Source organism: Pan paniscus, chromosome 20 (assembly GCF_029289425.2).
Source record: "Pan paniscus chromosome 20, NHGRI_mPanPan1-v2.0_pri, whole genome shotgun sequence".
Taxonomy (NCBI): Eukaryota; Metazoa; Chordata; class Mammalia; order Primates; family Hominidae; genus Pan; species Pan paniscus.
The window spans coordinates 27,169,151-27,185,589 of NC_073269.2; the positions used below are offsets into that span (position 1 = coordinate 27,169,151).

Consider the following 16,439-nt stretch of genomic DNA (forward strand, 5'->3'; position numbering starts at 1 on the left):
TAGTAAAGCTTTCCAAAAATTCTTAAATCAGTGGAAAATTTCACATACAACAGGAATTCCCTATAATTCCCAAGGACAGGTCATAGTTGAAAGAACTAATTGAACACTCAAAACTCAATTAGTTAAACAAAAAGAAGGGGGAGACAGTAAGGAGTGTACCACTCCTCAGAGGCAACTTAATCTAGCACTCTATACTTTAAATTTTTTAAACATTTATAGAAATCAGACTACTACTTCTGCAGAACAACATCTTACTGGTAAAAAGAACAGCCCACATGAAGGAAAACTGATTTGGTGGAAAGATAATAAAAATAAGACATGGGAAATAGGGAAGGTGATAACGTGGGGGAGAGGTTTTGCTTGTGTTTCACGAGGAGAAAATCAGCTTCCTGTTTGGATACCCACTAGACATTTGAAGTTCTACAATGAACCCATCGGAGATGAAAAGAAAAGCGCCTCCATGGAGATGGAAACACCACTCACATGGATGGATAATCCTATAGAAGTGTATGTTAATGATAGTGTATGGGTACATAGCCCCACAGATGATCACTGCCCTGCCAAACCTGAGGAAGAAGGGATGATGATAAATATTTCCACTGGGTATCATTATCCTCCTATTTGCCTAGGGAGAGCACCAGGATGCTTAATGCCTGCAGTCCAAAATTGGTTGGTAGAAGTACCTACTGTCAGTCCCATCAGTAGATTCACTTATCACATGGTAAGCGGGATGTCACTCGGGCCACGGGTAAATTATTTACAAGACTTTTCTTATCAAAGATCATTAAAATTTAGACCTAAAGGGCAACCTTGCCCCGAGGAAATTCCCAAAGGATTAAAAAATCCAGAAGTTTTAGTTTGGGAAGAATGTGTGGCCAATAGTTCAGTAATATTACAAAACAATGAATTCAGAACTATTATAGATTGGACATCTGGAGGTCAATTCTACCACAATTGCTCAGGGCAAACTCAGTCGTGTCCCAGTGCACAAGTGAGTCCAGCTGTTGATAGCGACTTAACAGAAAGTTTAAACATTTCTGGTCATGAACATCCAAAATTATGGAGGCTTACTGTAGCCTCATACCACATTAGGATTTGATCTGGAAATCAAACTTTAGAAACAAGAGATCATAAGCCATTTTATACTATTGACCTAAATTCCGGTCTAATGGTTCCTTTACAAAGTTTCATAAAGCCCCCTTATATGCTAGTTGTAGGAAATATAGTTATTAAACCAGACTTTCAAACTATAACCTGTGAAAACTGTAGATTGATTACTTGCATTGATTCAACTTTTAATTGGCAGCACCGTATTCTGCTGGTGAGAGCAAGAGAAGTCGTGTGGATCCCTGTGTCCATGGACCGACCATGGGAGGCCTTGCCATCCATCCATATTTTGACTGAAGTATTAAAAGTCATTTTAAATAGATCCAAAAGATTCATTTTTACTTTAATTGCAGTGATTATGAGATTAATTGCAGTCACAGCTACGGCTGCTGTGGCAGGAGTTGCGTTGCACTCTTCTGTTCAGTCAGTAAACTTTGTTAATGATTGGCAAAAGAATTCCACAAGATTGTGGAATTCACAATCTAGTATTGATCAAAAATTGGCAAATCAAATTAGTGATTTTAGACAAACTGTCATTTGGATGGGAGACAGACTCATGAGCTTAGAACATCATTTCCAGTTATGATGTGACTGGAATATCTCAGATTTTTGTATTACACCCCAAATTTATAATGAGTCTGAGCATCACTGGGACATGGTTAGATGCCATCTACAGGGAGGAGAAGATAATCTCACTTTAGACATTTCCAAATTAAAAGAACAAATTTTCAAAACATCAAAAGCCCATTTAAATTTGGTGCCGGGAATTGAGGCAATTGCAGGAGTTGCTGCTGGCCTCGCAAATCTTAACCCTGTCACTTGGGTTAAGACCATCGGAAGTACTACGATTATAAATTTCATATTAATCCTTGTGTGGCTGTTTTGTCTGTTGTTAGTCTGCAGGTGTACCCAACAGCTCCGAAGAGACAGCGACCATCCAGAACGGGCCATGATGATGATGGCGGTTTTGTCAAAAAGAAAAGGGGGAAATGTAGGGAAAAGAAAGAGAGATCAGATTGCTACTGTGTCTGTGTAGAAAGAAGTAGACTTAGGAGACTCCATTTTGTTCTGTACTAAGAAAAATTCTTCTGCCTTGAGATGCTATTAATCTGTAACCCTACCCCCAACCCTGTGCTCCCTGAGACATGTGCTGTGTCAACTCAGGGTTAAATGGATTAAGGGCTGTGCAGGATGTGCTTTGTTAAACAGATGCTTGAAGGCAGCATGCTCCTTAAGAGTCATCACCACTCCCTAATCTCAAGTATCCAGGGACACAAACACTGCGGAAGGCCACAGGGACCTCTGCCTAGGAAAGCCAGGTATTGTCCAAGGTTTCTCCCCATGTGATAGTCTGAAATATGGCCTCGTGGGAAGGGAAAGACCTGACCGTCCCCCAGGTCCCCCAGCCCGACACCCGTAAAGGGTCTGTGCTGAGGAGGATTAGTATAAGAGGAAGGCATGCCTCTTTGCAGTTGAGACAAGAGGAAGGCATCTGTCTCCTGCCTGTCCCTGGGCAATGGAATGTCTCAGTATAAAACCCGATTGTATGTTCCATCTACTGAGATAGGGGAAAACAGCCTTAGGGCTAGAGGTGGGACATGCGGGCAGGAATACTGCTCTTTAAGGCATTGAGATGTTTATGTATATATATATATATCTAAAGCACAGCACTTAATTCTTTACCTTGTCTATGATGCAGAGACCTTTGTTCACGTGTTTACCCACTGACCTTCTCTCCACTATTATCCTGTGACCCTGCCACATCCCCCTCTCCGAGAAACACCCAATAATGATGAATAAATACTAAGGGATCTCAGAGGCTGGTGGGATCCTCCGTATGCTGAACGCTGGTCCCCTGGGCCCCCTTATTTCTTTCTCTATACTTTGTCTCTGTGTCTTTTTCTTTTCCAAGTCTCTCGTTCCACCTAACGAGAAACACCCACAGGTGTGGAGGGGCAACCCACCCCTTCATGTAATGTCCATTTAAATCCATAATAAATGGTATGCCCAGCCTGGCACGGGCTATTGATGAGTCTTTTGAGGGCTGGCATACATGCAACCCACTCACCTTACCCTTACCTCCTTGCCAACTTCCCCGTATTGCCTTATTACTCAGTCAGACTACACCCAGTCTCAGGAAAACAAGGAAAAGTGAAGGAAACATTGTTGACGACTGAGTCAGGGGTTAATTGGTCTCTTCTCATTTAAACATGAAGGAAGGAATGTGAAAGAAGAAAATGACAGACAAGTAAAATTCTCTAGACCAATCCTGGAGATAATTGTGTAGAACTTTGCCAAGTATTTACCTAGTTACAAGTGCTAATCACTTTCACGTAAAAAGCCTTAATAAACTCTACACAGCACATTATTTTGAATCCACTAAAATCTAAATCTGAACTGTGTTAGATCTCTTCTTTCTAAAAAGTTTGATATACAGACCTGTATTACATTTAACGAACACTGTGAGAAATTCAGAAATACTGAGACATTGATGAGCTGGGAACTTGGCTCAGGCTCCTATGAGACTTACGATTTCAAATTTGCTCCATCAGGCTAATTAAAGGGAGCCTGAAAAAAAAGCAAAATAGGACTAAATTGGGAAGTCTTAGGATATATTTTAAGCTGTGTTATTTAACCATCTCTTGTTTGAAAGAAATCTAGTAATAAGAATGAAAATTGTGTAATGGATATTTTTTGGTTTTTTTTTGTAGGCATCTTGTTTTTATTGAACAGATAGACTCTATTGATTTTGATCATAAAATAAATTTCTATAAGGGAAAGACTATTTTCCCTCACTGACCTCTATTATAAATCGGAGAAGTAGTCCCAGAGAAAAATAATAATACGATGGTAAGTGAGAATAGCATCTCCTTTCAAAAAAATATAACTCAAGAAGGGCCTACAACTACCTTTCTCCTAGATCATAATGTTACAGCCTAAGAGGTAGGGTTTTCTAATGTATTTCCACCATATATTACACAAGTAAAATTTAATTTGGAGCAATAGGTTCTATTCTCTGGATGAGGTAATCCTACCATTGATTTATTCAGTTAATATTTTTATAATGTCTAATAACACCGTGTACTTTAGGAAATTAAATAAATTCGGTTCCTGACAGTCTCTATATAGCAAACACACGGTGGAATGTCAAATAAACAATATTTATTAAATATATACAATATAAATTCAGTATTATTCCAAGACTGTAGGGTTGGTGGAAGAAGTACGGAGAAATAAAAGAAGATTGAGTTCTTAGATTATGAAATTAACAAACTTGAATATCATGCAGTATTTTTCGGAGGCATCATGTGCAGATTGAAGAATCCCATCAAGTGTTTAGCAAAATGAATGAAAAGTAAAGAGCATAATATAAACTAAAAGGTCAAATTTAATTATCCATATATATTATATTAATAAATAAATAGTACAGAAATCACCTATTATAACACAAAGACTCTCAGAGTGGACATAGAGTAAAATATAAGTAAATGTAGCATATGAGTCATTTACAACAAAGTGACTTATAAAGCCCTTTAGAAATTTTAAAATATGGTTCCTGAAATTAAAAAATAATAATAATACCATGGTTGGAAGATAAAGTCAAGGTACCATGATAAAATTAAAGGAAAATGAAAATGCTCAATAAATGTCCAGGCCATTGAATTAAAACACACACACACACACAAAAGTAGGTCAAATTCAAAGGTACCAGACAACAGATATTCTAATAACAACATGGGCTGCTAAAATACAAAGAAGTGCTTTCAAAATTCCAGGAGAAAATAATTTCAATTTCAATTTCTGGAATCAAATGTGGTAGAATGAAGTATTTTGATGTCTCATAAAATCTATCTCCTATGTACCCTTTCTTAGAAAACTACTGGTAGATGTAATACAGTAAAGCAGTGGCTCAAACTAAGAAAGAGGAAGACATGTTTTCCAAACATAATAGCTCCAACTACAAAGCCTAAATATGTCCTAGGATGACACCAGTGCAGCAAGGCTAGAGAGAAACCAGCACAAATTGGAGAAGGGTGGAAGATTTCAGGAAGGAGGACTTCAGGAATTGTTAAAATAGATGATATGATAAAACATTCTGATACAATTAAGGATATATGGAAAACAATAAGAGAATCAACAATAGTGATAACGGTTAATGTATATTGAACTAATTGTTAAAATAGATGATATGATTAAACATTCCAATATAATCAAGGAAATATGGAAAACAAGAGAAACAACAACAGTGATAATGGCTAACATACATTGGTAGAGAGAATTATGCAACTAAAAACATTATACAAGGACTCAATTATTAAATTTAGGGAAAAAATGCTTTATAAAATGGAAAAATGATTTGGCATACACTAGTTGCACCTACCATTACCAAAATACATATAGTAATAATAAGATGAGCAATGATAGATTTAACTAAAAATACTGAGGTCACTGACTTTAGGAAGATGGTATGAAGAAAAGAATGGAATTTGAAAGAGCAATGTTTTCATTTATTGTAATAGGAAATTAATATATAATGTCCAGAATCGGTAATTCAAATAAAAGCAATGTAAGAATATTGTTTCTAAATGTTAAAACAACTACCAGAAGAAACAGTTAAGAGTTAAAGGGATTGCCACACAGAGTATGACTGTGTATCAGACTGGGTTTTTGTAAAAATTATAAAACCACCAGAGATAATTTACTTTTTAAAATTATTAAATGTACTTGGTTTATTTAAAATGTTTAGTAAAGTAAAAGGTATGCATTACAAAATAAATAAAGAACTAAGTGGTACTTTCAAAGATCTCCATTACTTAAAACACTTGCTCCAGCTGTTTTTACTCTATGACATACACTGAAGTGTGTTTCCTAATTCCTGAGGTATAAATAGTCCCATTACAGTTTATTTCAAGCTACTAAAATGACATCACAGAATGTGGAGTTGAGAAGAGATGCAAAGTAACACACCATTATTATAGTAACTTCATCATACAGATACAGTAAATGTGAATAACCTTAAGAGCACAGATAATACCAAAATATAGTAAAATTATTAGTAAATGATGAGTTTTGTGTATCTATTAACTTTATTTTTAATATAATTTATTTAAGTTTATAAAATTTAGTTTTTTAATGGTTGTATGGAAAGCATGTAAAGTTTTCAGAAATTTAACAATCGTCCCTCACAAGCCTATATGAGCCAGCTTCAGCTTACAGCTAATATTAAGATGCCCACCATATTCCTGTGGAGTGGGATGGGATATTAGCTGGCTGGCTGGCTGGATGGATGGATAAATGGATGGATGGATGGATAGATGGATGGATGGATGGATGGATGGATGGATGGATGGATGGATGGATAAATGGATGGATGGCTGGAGGGAGGGAGGGATGGATGGATGGATGGATGGATGGATGGATGGATGATTAGTCAAAATGTAACTAACAGAAATGATTAACCACCCAATAGGCAATTCTCAGGACTGAGTTTCCTCTTCTGTGATTAATACCTTAAAATTCAAAGACAACCTACCCATAATGAGAGTCACTTTGTGTGGTGGCTTTAGTCAAGCGTTGTTCATTGTTGTTTTATAAAAAGCACAATTGGTTATTTTCTGACACTTTTGGCCACATTTACATAAAGTAAAATTTGGATGTTTCATCAAGTAGAATATCAACAAATCTAAAGAAATTATCAATAATTATCAGTTACCATAAATCTGGGCCTAGAGTGAATATTTACCTGAATTACCTGATGAAACTGTGTTAGAATTAAGTTCTTCAAGTAAATTACAAGCACTTGTGGGCAGATTTTGTGTCTGGTTTGTTTTTCTAACTTCCTTAGCACCAATACAATGTTTAAAACTAGGTTGGAATATACCACTCAATATTACAGTTATTTATATGTTTTTCTCTTCTGATAACTGTGGGATCTACTTGAAGGTGAAATTCTCATCTTGTCAAATCTATACACCAATGCCTAGTTTATATTAACCTCTCACTAAATATGAGTTCAGTTAGATTGAAGAGTGTCCAATACATATATATTGAATTAAATTAATTAGACTAGATCAGAATTTAATTTGATGTCATCTTAGCATAATCCTAAAAAAGCTATCAAACAGGCTAAGTTTTGTGTCATTAGGTAGTATAATGTGTACAAGGGTGGATTCAAATTCCAGCTCATTTCTTATGAGCTTCCAGATCTTCATCAAGTATGTAATCTCTATAAACTTCATTTTCCCCACGCTAACAAGTAGATAATATGGTTGTTATGATTAAATCCATACAAAGTACTTAGCATACCTGGCACACAGTAAGCTCTTAATAAATGTTTGCTGTTATATTGCTATGCTTTATGCTCTAGATAAATCTGAAATGTGCTTATAATATATGATTTGCCTGAAGGGTGACCTAGGTCTTTAAAACAGTGACACATTTGCAATTGACCATCACAGGGCTTCTCACAAAATTGAACTTTACAATGCCATCGGATTGTCATAGTTTCCCTTCTAGAAAGGGAACCTATGATTCACTAAGCTAAATCAAGACTAAGTATCAAGTGACTATTGCCTTTTGATTTGTTTTCTTGCCTTAGGTTTGCCTTGATGATCTGGCATGTTAATAGAAGCCACGTATTGGTCTCTGTGTTATCTCATTGGATTTCCTGCCGACCATGGAGATTGACAGGTTTTATTAGCCCTCACAGGAAAACTGATTCTCAAAGTCAAAAATCTCAAGCATAGAATACAAGATATGGACCCATCAATCCCCACTACAAAAAGCCTTTCCTAGTACAGACTACTGCCTCTCAAAGATTGCGTTTCTCATCTCACTTTTCTTACCAAGATTTCTCCCTTGAAAAATCCAGGGAAATCAATTACGTGTGTTCATTCCTGATCCTCAGTTGTTAACATAAAGTTGTATACTGAAGCAAATTTAAAACATAGCTGAAAATCCTTTGACATTGATACGGTTTGACTCTGTGTCCCCAAACAAATCTCACCTCGAATTGTAATTCCCATAATCCCACATGTCAAGGGTGGGACCAGGTGGAGGTAATTGGATCATGCGGGTGGTTTCTCCCATGCTGTTCTTGTGATAATGAGTGAGTTCTCACAAGATCTGATGGTTTTATGGGCATCTGGCATTTCCCCTGCTTGCACTCACTGACTCTGTCCTGCCACTCTGTGAAGAAGGTGCCTTGCTTCCCCTTCACCTTCTGCTATGATTGTAAGCTTCCTGAGGCCTCCCCAGCCATGCTGAACTGTGAGTCAATTATACCTTTTTCCTTTATAAATTACTCACCCCCACCTACCACCTTTTAGATAATGCTGTGGGACATAAAGACTTAGAATTCTCTCTTCAAAGGGCTTGGATATGGCTTCCAGGGTTCATGTTTCTCTCCTCCATTTCTGTCTTTCATGGTGAGCCATGTATAGAGAGCGCACAACTAGAGGCCCCGTGGGCCAATGCAAAGCTGTTTACCAGAGGTACAGTGGTAGACTGAGCTTGGACATATCCACAGAGGTACCCAAAATGTGTACACACAAGGCCTGTCATGGTGTGAGACCACATTGGGGGACCAGCTCTCCCCATGCCCTTATATTCTGGTACTGGACTTTGAGGGCCCAAGAATTCCAGCTCTAAACTTGAATTTCATTAGGAAGCTACATGTGTCAAAGTGGGAGAACAAAGCATACTTAACAGTTTGTTAACATGATTTATAACTTTTAAATATTTAAACATGTACTATATAGGTTTTTATTATTATTCTTGCCCTATGCCTTAAGAATGTTAAGTGTAAGACAATTAAATACTTTATTAGATATAAGAATACAAGCACAGATACTCAGAAACTTAAATATAAATCTCAAACTAGTCCTTACTTTTAAAATATAATGATATATTCCATTTAACATCATATTTAGAGTGGATCCATTATGGCATCATGACATCTTTGCTGGTTCAGTTACAATTGAACAAAGTATTGGGCCTGACATCAACACTATTTCTCAAAATGCTAAAGATATAAAAGTGTGGGACAGATATGTCTTATGCTTATTTTGTAACATAACTATTCATTGCATATATCCAAACATCACTACATACTCCATAAGATTTAGTCTTATTCACAATTATTTAGTTGTTTACCTAATATTTGCTACGTAATACACACACACAGGCACACACCTACACATATGTGCACACATACACACGTGCACACATACATATTTCAAATACAAACCATAAGAAGCAGCCAGGATGAATCCAGAGGACATTATGTTAAGCAAAATAAGCTAAGAACAGAAAGTTAAATAGTGCATGTTCTCACCGTATGTGGATGCTAAAAAATAGAAGATCTCATGGAAGGAAAAAGTAGAACAGAGGATACTAGAGGCTGGAGAGGTGGGTGAGAGATGGATAAGGAGAGATTTGTTAAAAAATGCAAAATTACAGCTAGACAGGAGAAATAAGTTCTAGTGTTCTATAGCACTGTGAGATGACTGTAGTTGACAATAATATATAGCTTCAAATTGCTAGAAGTATATTGAATGTTCCCATCACAAAGAAATGATAAATGTTTGACATGATGCATATGCTAATCTCTTAACTATTCATTGTATGTATCCAAACATCACTACATACCCCATAAATATGTACAATTATTATATGTCAATTTAAAAAATAAAATAATAATTAAGAAAAAATTGCAAAAGATTAAATAACTGTAACAGTAGATTTGTGCTCTCAAATATTAAAACATTCTATAAATTTACATAGAATGGGGGTAGATATATAAAAATTAAAAATAATTGAAATGGAATCTGGGTGATAGATTGACAATACTACTCTTAATATTAAGAATAGTATAGCTGAACCAAAGTTTAACATGTTCAAATCTTTACATAAATGTATCCTCTCTAAACGATTTGAACCTGCTTCTGGATAATTAAGGTTGTAATGTTTTGGACATAAACGCCTGTTTACTTATACCAGAATATATCAGCAATTATAATTAAAATGATCTTACATATTATTTGTCATATCAGGACTTATACTATTTTTATTATGCTGAAGGTATATGGTGAATTTTTTTTTTTTTTTTTTTTTTTTTTGAGATGGAGTCTCACTTTGTTGCCAGGCTGGGGTGCAATGGCGCAATCTCGGCTCACTGCAACCTCTGCCTCTCAGGTTCAAGCAATTTTTCCTGCCTCAGCCTCCCGAGTAGCTGGGACTACAGGCGCATACCACCATGCCCAGCTAATTTTTTTGTATTTTTTTTAGTAGAGATGGGGTTTCACCATGTTGGCCAGCATGGTCTTGATCTCTTGACCTCGTGATCCGCCCACCTTGGCCTCCCAAAGTGCTGGGATTACAGGCGTGAGCCACTGCACCCGGCTGGTATATGGTGAATTTTAAGAAGTGACTGATGGATGTTTAGGTTTGGGGAAGCAAAGGTTAGAGAAAGAGCTTAAGGGTGTCTCTGATATCTTCCTTTCTCTCTGGATATGGGCTCCATAACTGCTACAGTCAAATTTAATCTAGAATACCCAAGGTCCTTTCTTCACAATCTTCCACAAGGGACTGAGAATCATAATGAGACACGTTAATGAAGCCCAGTTATCATCTGATAATACTGTCATTAACACTTATTATCACATGATTAGACTGTACATAAGCCATTTCTCAGAGCCAATGTAAAAGAAAAAATATGAGGACACATATGAGAACAAACACTGTAAGGAGTGCCTGACTAGTGACAGAGTTTCCAAGTGAATGAGACATTTTATCACCTGGCATATTAACAGTGTGAAAGGCCAGGGATCATACCAACCTCGCCCCTTCTTTTCCCTGCCCTTTACATATTAGTTACTTGTTAAGTCTTCTACCTTCTCTAACTGGAGCGATTATCTTAGCAATGACAGTTTTAGTGATGGGAGGAAATCATAATAGCTGTGGGTAACCGTTAGAATCAACACAGCTCTGAAATTTATAGGTCATGATGTCTCCGTAGCTTGTGGGTAGAGCTTCATTTTGAAATAGATAACTGTGTCTCCCTTAGCATCTACCTTTTTCCTATTTTTTTCTTGTAAGTTTACAAAGATCAGATGCCAACATGATCTAGAATAAGAGCTTTTGTGGCTGACTTTGAAAGGTTACTTCAGAGAAAAAATCTCATGAAGCAGCAGTACCCTAAAGTGCTGTGCGGAATGTGGCTAAAATCTTATTACATCCTAATAGAGCTTGTAACCCATTATACATATAGAGCATTGGATTCCAGAATGTGTCTGAGAGATTTAGACTCTAGTTACTAAAAGGAAATGGGCTGGGCACAGTGGCTCAGGCCTATAATCCCAGCACTTTGGGAGGCCGAGGCAGACGGATCACAAAGTCATGAGTTTGAGACCAGCCTGACCAACATGGTGAAACCCTGTCTCTACTAAAATACAAAAATTAGCCAGGTGTGGTGGTGCGCACCTGTAATCCCAGCTACTCAGGAGGCTGAGGCAGAAGAATCGCTTGGACTTGGAAGGTGGAGGTTGCAGTGAGCCAAGATTGTGCCACTGCACTCCAGCCTGGGCAACAGAGTGAGACTCCATCTCAAAAAAAAAAAAAGAAAGGAAATGAAGAGACATCTCAAAGTTAGAGCTACACTGATGAGGGATGAGGTCATGTTCATGGGCCAGCAAAGCAATGTGAAAATCAATTCTACCATCACAGCAAAACCTAAAGCACCTGTTTAATGATTTATTACAATAATAATTAAAATGCAACATAATTATGATACAGAAGGAAACGCCAGGGGCTTATTTTCTCTATTGACTACAATATCATAGTGTGTTGGGCCTTCCAAAATCTGGAAACTTTTTATTGGCTATTTGTTTCATGAAAGCAGAAATACCCTGGCATGTGTTTCTAGTAATTAAGGTAATCTTTATAATATATATTTTTTCTTTAATGCAGCTGACTATCTAAATGAGTGACTGTTTGGCAACTAATGTAAGTATCTTTATGAATGAATTCCAGATATTTTTGTGGTGAATGACTTGATGATAATTATAATTGAAACAATATGAGTCTTCCTCATTTGAGTGTAACCTAATAACACCATATCATCATTTAGAAAATATTTATTTCTTAGTGTAGCATGAACTGGTTCTAATTCTGAGGCATGCTCACACCTTAGACTACTAACATTAGAGAGTTATTAAAATTGATGACTGACTTTCTATTTTGTTAGAGTCAATTAGCATTTTTCTTTTTACTAAATTCTCCTCTGCAAGGCATTTCTGAGGTCTCCTTTCAAACTATTTGCACAAGGATTTTTGAGCAATCAAGTTTGATTTGCTTTGATTTGGACAGACAGTTCTCCAGCATTTTAAACAAATTCGGGTACATTGATTCCTCAAATATTACCTCGTTGAGGTTGAGTTCAGAAACAATATAATCCCAGTAGTCAAAATCTGTAGGAAATGGAGTTTTCTTTTTAGATAAAATAAAAAATAATTTTGAAACAGAAAAAAACACACCGAGATATCAACATTGGTTACTCTCTCTACCACGCCTGCCTGTTCCTAGGATTTGTTTCAGTCAGCTGACCTCAATTTGCTGTTAACTAGCTAAGTAATTCAGCGAATCATTTAGCATCTCATGACTGAAAGTTCATGTATGAAATAAAGGTTTAGATAAATAGAGTGGATAGGATATAACCATTTTTCTTTAAATTTATATGTGTACACAAAACACACACACAATTATAAGGACCGTGCATCAAAAATCTACTTGTGATTATCCTAGATTACTGGTGATTTTTTTTTCTTTCTTGACTACTTGCTTCTGCGTGCTTTCTAATTTTGTTTTACAGAAAACATGCATTACTTCTGGAATAAAAATCATTATAACTTCTTTTTTGGACTAAGAGGCTGTTACTTTTTAACTGTAGGAATATATGTATTGTAAAATAAAAAATTTTTGCTATTGTTCTTAAATGAGTCCATGAGCTTGAAGAGTTATATTAAAGATCCATCAAATTTGTGTCTTTTTTAAAAAAGTCTTTACTGGAGTGACCTGTAGATCTCAATTTTAACTTTAACTTCTTTGATTGAAAATTGTGCACGGAAGATCGTTGAGGTTCATGAGGATATTTATAACTGGCTGAGATGATTTTCTTAGCCAAGCAAAACAAACGAATCCTAGGGCAATAAAATTAGATTGGCCCAAAGGAAAAGCTCTGCATTTGGTCACCTGCCCCTCAACCCTACCACTTGGCAGGACGCCACCCCACACACAGTCACACGCCCTGTGGCTCCCTAAGACTGTTCCACCTCAGCACCTATTGTGCTTTCCTCTCCACTTCATGTATTCGCTTAGGTCATTTTTTTTTTTTTTTTTTGGAAGACGGAGTCTCGCTCTTGTCACCCAGGCGGGAGTGCAGTGGCACAATCTCAGCTCACTGCAACCTCCACCTCCCAGGTTCAAGCGATTCTTCTGCCTCAGCCTCCTGAGTAGCTGGGATTACAGGCACCCGCCACCACGCCCGGCTAATTTTTGTATTTTTAGTAGAGATGGGGTTTCACCACGTTGGGCAGGGTGGTCTTGAACTCCCAACCTCAAGTGTTCCACCCGCCTCGGCACTTAGGTCATTTATAAACATGTTACAACTAAATGAAAGAAATGCATTCCAAAGAATAAGGACTCCATGTTCAATGTGTATTGAAGATAGGGACTTTTAGAGTTCTGGCCTATAAATCAGGTGATCAACCACATCACCTGGAGAGGAGGAAAACACGAAATGCTTGGGCAATTTATCTATGCTCTTACAGTCTTTGGTGGCAGAGCAGTGTGTTCACTTAGAAACTGCTGTTTAAAATAGCCAGTGACAGCCGGGCGCAGTGGCTCACACCTCTAATCCCAGCACTTTGGGAGGTCGAGGTGGGCGGATCATGAGGTCAGCAGTTCAAGACCAGCCTGGCCAAGATGGTGAAACCCCGTCTCTACTAAAAATACAAAAATTAGCCGGGCGCAGTGGTGGCACCTGTAATCCCGGCTACTCAGGAGGCGGAGGCAGGAGAATCGCTAGAATACAGGAGGCGGAGGTTGCAGTGAGCCAAGATTGCATCACTGCACTCCAGCCTGGCGACAGAGTGAGACTCCATCTCAAAATAAAATGAAATAAAATAGGCAGTGACAGCAAGTCCAGCACTGCTGCTGTTCAACAGTTTCCTTCTCACACTAAAAATGAATAATGGGTGTATCCACGACTGAAATCCTACTCAGTAATAAACATGAACACACTGATTTAAGCAATAACATAAAAGGAGCTCAAAAACATTAGGCTGCTGAAACAGGAATTAAAATAAATTAAAGAATGTGTAAGTAAAAACTCAGTTGTATGTAAGAAAACCCAATTCCCCCTGAGGAAGAAAAAGAGGTGGAGTCCTTTAAAAATTAACTGTCTGTTTTTCAGCTTGTGGCTAGTGAGCCTTATCTCTCCCTTTCCCAGACATTGTGAAGACCCTGTTTCTCTAGCTGTGCAGCTGCAAGGTCACTAGGCAGATAAACTCAAGTCGTAAAACATGTTTTTCCTTGAAAAGTAAGAAATAATGTAATGCATGTCTCAGTTGAAGAACTTTGTTTCTCGCTTCTGTAATATGCTTCCCCCTGCACAGATCTTCCCCGACCCCACAAAATGCTTAAAAGGTAACCTGACTCTTTGTTTGGGGCTCAGTCTTTTTAGATGTTAATCTGACTGGGCTGATGCACCTAAATAATAATAATAATAATAATAATAATAATAAATCCTCCTCAACCCCTCGGTCTCTCTGATTCCTAAATTATCCCGCTGCATTTCGAGAAAGAAGTCAGATACAAAAGACTACCTACTGTATGATTGCAGTTACCAAAAGGCGACACGAACTTGGAGTGGTAAAAATCAGATGAGCAGCTCCCTGGGGTCAGCGGAGACTGAGGAACAGACGCATGTGGGTGCGTGGGAATTCGGGGGAAGGGGTGATGTTGATTCCAGGGACAAATACATTTGCTAAAATACACAGAACTGTGTTCCTCACAATCACGTAAGATAAGGAACTTCATCCCACAGAGCCTACTGGCACCAGACTAGAGAGATAGCCCTAGGGTATTGTACTTTTGCTGCTTTTGTTTCTATCATGGACAGGAGATGTTAGGAAATTTGGAAAGGAGTGTCCTCAGATGGATTTTGTGGCACCCTCTACATGGAGGAAGGGAGGAGGTCGCAGGCCCGCCAACCCCATAGACCGAGGGCACAGACCTTTGGGGGGAGAGGGCGGGCAGCGGGGACACTCACCCCTTAGCAGCTCCCTGGGTGACAGCCACGGCCCAGCAAATCTGAAACACTGGCTGGGTCCTTACTGCGCCAACTGCCAGTTGCAACCACGGTCAACGGCTCTGTGTCCCTCGCAGGGCGAAACGGCCTTTCCTGGGCGCTGGAAAAAGGAGGCCAGAAGGGACGGATTTGTAAAGCAGGGTCGTGCAGAGGCTCCAAAAATGGCAGCGTCGGGAGCGAACGAGGGGAGGAGCTCCTTTTCCAAAGGGGAGGCATCGGCCTCTGCAGCGCAAGTTGACAAACCCTGGGAGCGGCGCCTCCAGCTGCAGCCACAACCTGAAACTCTCTCCACAGGTCGCAAACTGGGAAGCCACTGGCCCCGCGGAGCTGCCCTGGCCGCGCTGCCCCCGCCGAGGCCGCAGCTTCGCTCATCTGCCGGGAGCCCGCGGGGCCGAGCGCCCGCTGCAAGGACTCACGGGCAGGTCCCTCAGGATCCCCTCTCCTGGGGCTCGGGGACCTGCAGACCCCGCAGCCAGCGGCCCCTGCTCACTCCGCCCACCAGCGCCGGCTCTACGTTGCAGCAGGTCTCCCGGGGGGCAGCGAGCACTTTCAAGGTCCAGCTCCCTCTCCCCGCCCTGCGCCGCCCTCCCCTCCCCTCCCCTCCCCTCTGGTGTAGGGACCCTTTCAACCCCGACACTTCCAGCGGTCCCGAGGCTGCCCTGGGTATTGAGGATGAGCCCGCCGTAGGGCAGACACCTGCTGTTTCCAGGGTAGGCCCCGATCACTGTGACCGCAATTCCGGGGCCCGACTGGCCCAAGCCTGACCCTGATGCTCCAGTGCCACCCGACCCTCCCCGAGCGCGCGCTTGCACACCCAGGCTGCCCCCGGCAGGCAGCGGGAAGCTTCCAGCGACGTGTGTGTGTTTCCATAACCCGAGGCTCTGCTGTGTCGTCGTGAACACGTGGCTTCAATCTGTTGCAGCGTTCACTGGGCATCATTGATGCACTTATTCCAGCCTCTAAC

General features: G+C 39.4%; 1 protein-coding gene across 1 annotated transcript in view; it reads right to left on the reverse strand.

The window, feature by feature from the left end:
* Window positions 1-16,430, reverse strand: part of LOC103783563 (zinc finger protein 492) — a 193,251-nt gene extending 176,821 nt beyond the window's left edge. Inside the window, 2 exon segments of the mRNA XM_063600091.1 lie at window positions 15,437-15,575; window positions 16,172-16,430. The gene's annotated coding sequence lies outside the window, so the exon portion shown is untranslated.
* Between the last annotated feature and the right edge of the window lie 9 nt (window positions 16,431-16,439).